Raw genomic sequence first — 9,272 nt, forward strand, 5'->3', positions numbered from 1 at the left:
ATATTTTGCAGTCTGAGAAGCTTAAGATTGGGTCTTTGAGAAGAATGTGTTCAGTACTGTGAAGATGAGTTAAAAAGAAGAAAAAGAAAGGAACTGCCAGGGAGCCCTTTCAGGCACTACGTCACTGAGGATGAGGCAGGGCCTCTGCTGACCCTTCAGGCTCTTCGCTGGGAGGGACCTCAAACTCTTCCTGTTAAGAGATAAGGCTAAGAAAATCATAATCAAACAGCTGCATTGAAATGCTGCTAATAATACAGCATTCTGCTTTCCTGGGATGGTTCAAAAGCTTGTCATGTTTTTATTGGACTTTCCAATGATGTCAGTTCAAGGCAGGGCTTAGACAAGTAATTGCTAAAGGGTGAGTCTAAAAAGGGCATAATTACTGAAGGGAGTGTCCGATGTGGGAAAGTGGCATTCCAGCTGGAAGGAGAGATGGGTTGGTCTCTCCTGGGTCGTAGTGAACTCCCAGATGCTGCATGAGTATTCCCAGCCCCATGCAGTCAGTTACATCCATGCAATGCTCCTGACCTCAGTTATTCTTTAGCAATTACTTGGGCAGCAGCAATTTCATGTCCAGTGCTGCTCCCTGTCACCATGCTGGGAATGCAGGCACATCTTGAACCCCTAAGATACGTAACCCTCGAGTTATTGCATCAGGCCAGGGTTGCAAAACAGACAATTTGCTGACTTCAGTAAGGTTGCATGGGTGTAACTGAGAATAAAATTTGGCCCGTAGCATTGGGAAGGGTTTCATTGTAACTTGCAAGAGGGATGGGGAGGAATCCTCCTTTTGAAATGGAAACACTACATCCCCTGCTGTCCATCTCCTGCCCACAAGAGTTGCTCATCCTCCTCTTACAAATGAGAGGAATTCCAGGTGTCACTCTATACATCCATCCTCTTTTAAACCACTCCTTCACACTCACCTCTCCCACAAATGCTGACAGCTACCAAAGCAGCCTGTAAATAGTCTGTACCAAAACTCCCTCCTGGCCCTGCACTGTGAAGCTGCTCCTACAGCCATGCCCATGGAGCCATTTCCTTCATTCAGCTTGCGGGTCTTGCCACCGACAAAGCCTGGAAAGGCTCTGCAGCTTTTTCTCTCAGACAAGGCATCACAGTCAAACTGCCCCAAAATGTACAACCACAAGGCAGTGGGCATCATTCAAGCACAAGCAGTTCAATCTCCCTGTCTGCTACAGCCTGATGAACCCTGCCAGATCCAGTACTCTGTGAGCCACTCGGTGGTGGGAGGATATGGCCACCCTGGGAGTAAAACCACTCCTAACAAGCTTCAGTTTTGACATGCCTGCTCCTATCTGCCTTCCCACATGAATCTCTGTGTCTTCTGCCTGTATCACCCATCAATCCAAAGCAAACTCCCAGAAGGAATCACCCACTGGAGGCTTTTGTAGGAGCTGCTATGTTGGTCTGAGAGCTTACATCTCTTCATGGCCCTGGCTAACATAACTGTGAGGTGGCAAAAAGCATCAGCAAAGAGTGGCCCAAGTCTGAAGGCGCTGTTATAGTGCACTGGCACCCTGAAGGCAGGCATGGCTGAGAGCACACAATGATCAATGACAACATGCACTCTGCACTTTCACATTTAAGGATTTAAATTGTGTTATCTTATTTTTCTCCCTCACTTGTCCCTCTTCCTTTTGGTACAAAACCATAGGTTCTCCTGTACCAACTACCTTCAGGATTTTATCAAAATGCACTTCACTTTCACTTAAGCCTTGCCACCAAACTGATTTAATTTCTCTCAGCTCCCATCTCTTACACTTTACCATCCCAGCCAGTACAAAGCAAGAGAACATCACATCACCCAGCCTCACATATTGTCAAAAAATTGTACTCGTTAAACATCTCCCAGAGCAATGCACAGAGCAATGGCAACAGAACCAACATTGTTGAAATAGTTAATTTATTTCCAGGTCACAGAATATTCTGAGTTGGAAGGGACTCACAAGGATCATTGAGTCAAACTCTGAAGTGAATGGTTCCATACAGGGATTGATCCCAAAACCTTGGTCTGACCAACTGAGATAATCTCAGGTTGCTAATCCCATACAATTGTAATCCTTTAATTCTACACAGCACAACCCATAGGCAGCCACAGGGCACTTAATGTAATTGATGGGCTTCCTATAAAAGGGCCTGGCTGGTCACAGAAGGCCAACATCTCATTTCTATTTATTGAAGTTGAAATCACTTTGTAGTAGCATCTGTGGTCATTGCTACTCATTTCCCCACATGAAAAAAAATGATGAGAGTGTTCCTGGTTCACCTATGGAAAAGGAAATAGTCCACAAAATAAGTTTGACAGGGATTTGCCAGGATCTTGGGAAAGTTTTATATTTAAATACTTGGAAAGCCAACACTGAAGGCAAGTTGAAATTGGTTTTTGATTCCTTTACGCAATAACAAATTTTGTCTGTCTTTTCTTCACTCTCAAATAAATAAACAGTTCCATTACAGGCTGGAGCCTGTTCAGCTTTGAGGAAAGACCAGGACTGGCTTTTCTCTCCAGCATGTGTATAATGTTGAATGACATCTTAATGCAATCACTTTGGGTGGCTGAAAAGAGATCTTCACAAATAGGGTATTTTCTAATTTTTCAGGGCTATAAACAGTAATCCTTAGAAGCTCGGGGAAAAGAAAAAAAAAAGCACACAATGGATTCTTCTGAACTCTTCTTTTAAATGCTTTTAAAACAACTTTGAAGGAACCATTCAGTTTCTTCTATTCCACCAACACTAATGCGCCAGAACACCAAAAATGTGACACAATCAAGAAACCCCTTTTTCAGCTGCAAGCTCTTCAGCCCCATTTTAAGTCAGGCTCAAAGTTCCATTTCCTTCAGTTGAACCTGGATTTGAGCCTTCAGCAGGACTGAGCCCTTGGTCTGGTCCCTTCCCATCCCCAGTAATGACTCGTACCCTGTGCTGCATTGATGTACCTGATGTCAGGGAGTCAAGTCACTGCAAATCTGCCACCTCAGCCATGTACTCCCACAGGGAGTGGCTTTTCAAACTAGTCAAAACTGCCCTGAGAAGAGTCTCCAACTCTCCCTGCTGTTCCTTTGTTCTTCCCCATCTGTAGCTGGCATGTAGCCTGTAGTGAGGAGCTGAGACAAGGCCGGATCATTAAGGCAGAGGGAAAGTACCAACTGGTCACAGCATCCAGAGCAAGCAGTGGTGCAAAAGAGGCTGAAGAACTACAAAGTGACAACCCCTTCTCTCCTCTTTAATTGCTCTTTCCCCTCTACTTTCGTCTTTCCAGACCACTGCTCCATCACTTGAGCTACCACTGAAAGAATGAGTGTTCCCCACATTCACCATTATTAGAGCACAGCAAGTTGTACAAACTGTGTGTTTCACACAGAATGGTAACACCTCCTTACATTTCCTCCAGGGTCCAGGTATCTGTCACACCTGAGGTCCACAGTGCACAGTGGTAGCTCTCAAGTCCACATAAAGGCCTCTTCATAGCCCAGAGAGACACAGTGCTCTGCAACACGTGTCCACTTCACACTCCACAAGCTCATGCCTGACTGAGGAGCACAGATGAGAAACCTGGCAAGAGGAGAGAACAAACAATTCCTTAAGTTTCTTTTCTATCAAGAAGCAAAAGCATTAGAAGCGACATCTTATGTCAAGCACATAAATTAGACTTATTCTTTCAAACAGTAACAAGCAGCAAACCTTCTGCTCTCTAGTTCTAGTCAGTATCAGCCTTCATCTCATCCTGCCAACTTGCAGCTCTCTGTGCATCCCAAATGCAAACCCTGGCATGCAGACCAAAACTGGTCCTCTTACCACCTCAGAGCAAACCTTACCCCAAACAAACTCTATACTCCAAGCATCTCCTGAGCACTCAATCCTTACTAGATCTAGTGAGAGGCCTGCTTACCCAGCCCTCCCTGTCCAAACCTTGACTCCAGCCTGCTTTGACTCTTTATAGGTCAACAGCAACCTTATGAATATGGCAACCTTAATTTACATATCACAAAAGTATCAGTCTGCACAGTGAAGAATCCAGAAAGATACTACACCTTTTCAGACTTGCTGTCCACATCCCTAACCAAAGCACTGGTGGAAAACCTGCAATATCTCCCTGCTCAGAATTCAGCATCAAAAATCCATTAAGACTTCACAGAGCTGCCCATCCTGAGTCTCATCCATCTTTCAGGCAACCCACAGCCAGGGCTAAAGACAGAAAGGAATTAACAGTGAATTTAATTTCTGGACCCTGGAAGTACCAGCAAACTAGGCAGATTCCAGACATTTCCAGCTTGGCAAGCTGCTGTCTCCATCTGATCATGGGTGTAGATTATGGGATGAAGGGGCTGCAGAACCAGCTTTGTATCTTTCTTGCTTAGGTGCCAGCTGGTGCTGATCATACCTCCCAGAATGATGTCTGGGGAACACTGGACTTTCCAGTTTCAGGGCAAGGCTACAGCTGGAACTGGGGTTAACACTCAGGGCTGGAGGCACTAAAAAAACAGATGGGTAGGGGGCTGCAGTCAGCTACAGAGAATCAGCCCCGACTGAGTCTGGGGGGGAAGTGACAGCACAGAGCACAGGGCTCATGTTCAGCTTCAGGGGTTGAGGCTCAGATTAGGCAAAGGGATGAAAAGAATGCTTGAGAGCAGGAATGCCAATTAAATGCTCTGAATCTCTAGTAGATAACTATTTATTAGGCTTCCTGTCCTCATGCTCCCATTGCCAGGCTTCATGCCAGCCCTTAACCCAGTCCTAACGCCAGGAGAAGGGTCACTGGCCATCTTTCACCCTGTTCTGCAGCAGCCTGCTGCAACCATAGCCTGCTGGCTTGGGGGGGGCAAGAAAAGAGAGGAAAAAAGGAAACAACAACCAAAACCCCCAAGCAATCCCTGCCAGCTGCAAGGCCCAGCCTTGTGGCCATTGCTGCAGACATGGATCTCTGGGCTAGATCAGAGAGATAGCCTTAAACCTACTGCTGCAGGCTAGGTCTAACATTCACACTCTGCTTAGGAGAGCCTGCAGTTCCAGGCTGGCTGCAGAGGAGGAGGCAAGTTGTTGCATGTCAGGAAGAAAGGCCAAGTTTGTTCTTATGTCAGTCCTTAGAAAATAAACTATGGAGGGGAGGTGGGGAAGGGAAAAAAACCATACCAGCATCTGTCAACGACTCAGACTGTGTTTAGGGCTAGTGGTTGTGGCAAAATGATTGCTACCTGTTGCATTACACAAAAGATGGATGTTTATGCCTGTGAATTTGGGCAGCTGAAGAATTATATCCTTAATATTTTTTAGATTCTTACCACGAGCCTTCATCTTTGTACAGGGGGAAAGAATTCTCCTTGGTGTTTGCCATCTAGAACCTCTTCCTAAACCCAGCATTAATACCATTGTTGCAGGCCTGGCCTGGCCCAGAACAAATTATGCCCCTATGTCCTCAAGATATAAAACTTTGTCCAAGAACTACAAATTCAGGAGGAAAAAAACACAAATAACATCCGGGTGCACGTACAACTCCATCAAATTTTATAGAAAGTTATGTAGATGATTGAAACATAATTAGCACTTTTGACATATTAAAGGAGCTTTGGCACTTTCCAACAGTCTGAGCATGAACTTACTTCTCCCTCTAGAGGACACGGAGATTAGCACAAGGAACATAAGGTTATGTCAAGACCAGAAAAGTAACGAGATGCTAAGGCAAAGGGTCGGCATTTTTGCTTTGAAAGTTTACTAGCAGTTCAGAAGGACAAAAATTACAACTGTAAAAACACCGAGTCATTAAGTTATGTGTTTATTTTTCCAGCAACACCCTAGAAAGTTTGAAATAAATTCTGAGTAAACTTTCTGAGTTAACCTGGTATCCTGAAATCCAGCCCTCACAGCTCTTCATCATCACCTCCATCACTACCTGTGACCAAAACCTGCAGGACACATTGATCCCCATAAAATGTCAGCCCCACTTCTTTTGTGTCTCCAAGCACCGCAGGTGAGAGCCTTGCCTCAGTACACAGGCCAAAAGCAAGTGTGCAGCCTGCCACAGCTGGTTGTGCACTGTTGCATTGTTTAATCAAAGTATTTCAGCATGGAAATCAAATCCCTCTGAGCAGACGTATCCTTACAAAGCTGATTTTACTGGCTTCATCACAGGGAAACCAAATGTACAAAACTCCACCTTCCAATGCTTCTACAGCTACATACAACAAAATGCATCATGTGGAAAAAGCAACAAATTAATATCAGCCCGGTACAGACCTCGGACCTGAGAGGAGGCCTGGTACCAACTGCTCAGAGTGCAAAACAGCCTTACAGCACTGCAGAACTTCAGAGGAGTGGGGCGCTGAATCCTCCCAAATAACTCCACCACCTCACTAATGAACTTTTTCGGAATTTAACATATATTATTTAGCAGTTACTCCTTCCAGTCCTCTCCCCCTGAATCCCAGTGAATGACTACAATTTCCTACTTGGAAAGGCCCTGGAAGATGAGATAAATTGCTTTTGGACATTTTTATCTCTGATAAAAGAGTTGTAAGTATTTCCACTCTACATACTTAAGCTTTCTAATGTCACTAAATCTTCTGGCCTCAAACTCCCAGAAATGCATTTTTCCAAGCATCTGACCTGTGCTTGAGAATTTGATGTCTTTCACATGCTCAGCCTGTTTTAAAGAAGTATAATAATAATAATAGTAATAATAATAATAATAGTAGTAGTAGTAAAAATAAACAGCATCTCAGATTAGACAGCTAATTTCAAGCCCATTCTCACCCGCACTATTGCAAAGCCCGCAGGCAGCATTCTGCCAAAACCCACCCACAGCCTGCCCTCTGCATAAAGCTTTTTTAAAGCCAATCCTCCTCCACTACTTTAAGCCAGAAAGGAGTATCAAAGTAGTTGAAAGTTCTGCTTTTGCAGCTGTAAAAATTCCTTCTGAATGCCCGACAGAACTGGACTCCAATCCATTTTCAGAGAAGACAGAAAACAAAACAGTTGTGCTTTGAAAAACACACCAGACAGTTATCAAAAGCCCTGCTTGCAGAAACATTCCCAAAGCCTCAGCAACAAAGCAAGAGAGTTTATGGCATGGCCTCAGTAAAGATGTTCTCATTCAAAAGGGAAAGAAATGTTAATCTAAGTGCTCCACTTTGACACTGGAACACCCAGTGAGCAGAGGAGGAACATGTTTGCAGTCAGCAGAAGAGAATTCTCAGTCTTAGGGGCAGGTATCACACCTGCACAGCTCAGTCTCACTGCTGCTGGGACATCTCAGGGTCATCTCCTGGCTCCACAGCCCACCAGCACCCCACAGCCCCCTCTCCAGGCTCTGTTTGCTGGTGCTTTGACATGAGGTGAGCTCCACCATGGAGATTCTTGCAATGGCCCACAAAAGACCCAAGAACCCTACCAGCAAGTATAGTCTTGGGGAGTGGAGGAAGAGGGGGTAGGAAGAAAATTATGGAAGATAAAGGGGAAGCATTAGCTTGGAGCTGGTTTTGTCCCCATTATTTTTATACATAGAACTGGTATATATGGTAATGCTACTCTGTCTGCACAGGTGCCAGCAGCAGGGCACAGCAAAAACATGCTGCCATGGCAAACAGAGTGGGCCTTGTAGGATCCTCATCTCTGGGGGGGAAATGGGGTTAACTGAGTCTCTGTGCTACTCTGAAGCTTTTTCTTTAGCACAGGATATAAAGTCATGCCATCCCATCCTCATCCTCCCCACACCAATCAGACTGGTGCCTTTTGGTAGTTATGTGTAGCACTCTTCAACCACTCTCTCGCTTTGGGGATCACCAGGAAGATGCTTCATCTCATGGCTCTGGCCCAAGAAGCTTCCCATCAACCCATTCCTGTGGACTGCCTCACTTTAGTTAGTACCTGTCAGGCCTACAGTGGCCAGGACACACCAACTGCACTCACAGCCCACCTGTGACAAGCACATACCCACTGCAACAGCCCTCCCAGGCCATCTGCACTGCACATGGCTTTTCTGGCTGCGCTTTACCCCAGGTCCCCTGCCAACACCCCGACCGGGTACACCTGTCCTCCAGCAAACACCTGAGGCAGGCAGCTCATGCTTTGAACAGCCTGCACAGACAGTCCTGCTGCACATCACTGCGAGCAAGGTTCCAATCCAAAATGACAGATCCAGGATCCTGCTACAGGACAGCTAGAGCCAGGCAAACTTGATAAGGCTGTGGTGCATGGCCTGGAGGGAAGACAAGGTTACGTGGGCTGGGACATTTCCTCTTCCCTCAAGCACAGATGAGAGCAACCTCCTTTCTCTGAAGTGTCTCCTCAGGTAAAGGAGGTAAACACCACCCCGTGGGACATGCCCTGTCTCTGGGGCTTCCAGGCTCTTTGCCAAGGACCAGCACCCATCCCTGCCTTCAGAGGAGCCAGACCCAAAGAGAAGGTGGCTGTCTCTTGTGTCTGACAACCCCCACTCACAGTGATCAGCCACAGATCAGTTTCCTCTGGAGTCATGCACTGCTGAGCTACACAAAATAAAGCACACACAGCTTCACAGTCACTTAGGCTTAGCCCACTTCACTGAAAACTCCAAGGTCTGCCCAGTGCACAACTTGTTCCCGGGGAAAGGCAACAACTCGAACACAATTCCCCTCTCCATCCAAAACCTTTAGGCCCTACACCCACTTCCTGGTGCACTGTCTTCATGAATCAAGGCAGATGGGCACACCACAGCCCTGCTAGTCAGCAGGGAGAATCCCCAGTCCAATGGGACTTCAAGGACAAAGTGTACAAAGCTGTTACTGCTTCAGTCACCTTCAGCACTGCACTGATGACACAACCAGCCAGGCTCAGGGCAGCCATCACTGAGGCCACCTCTGCCTGAACACATCTGTACACAGGCAGGAAATAAGGTGTCCATGCTTCTGGCAGCATCTAAGCCCTTGATGTCATGAGAATCACCAGTAATCCCTCACCTCTGGATACGGATCCTGCAAGTCCTCCTTCCTTCACTTCCGAGTTGGAGGTTAGCCCCTCTTGTGCCTGATGTAATGCCATTTCCAAAATGCATATATTTCATCTCAGTGTCCCAACAAACATCCCCATCTGCAGAGAAAATACCAGTCCTGCTTGCTCCAGTAATGCTGTCTACACTTACATGAGTACTGTATGTGAGAGTGCTATCAACCCCTCTGTGGATGGAGAAAGGGAGCAGAGAGAGAGAGAAAGAGAGATCTGGAAGCCCTGATAGGTTCCTCTCTTACAAAATTCTAGCCAAAGGCACCAGAGAGG

This window comes from Molothrus aeneus, chromosome 1 (assembly GCF_037042795.1).
Source record: "Molothrus aeneus isolate 106 chromosome 1, BPBGC_Maene_1.0, whole genome shotgun sequence".
NCBI lineage: Eukaryota > Metazoa > Chordata > Aves > Passeriformes > Icteridae > Molothrus > Molothrus aeneus.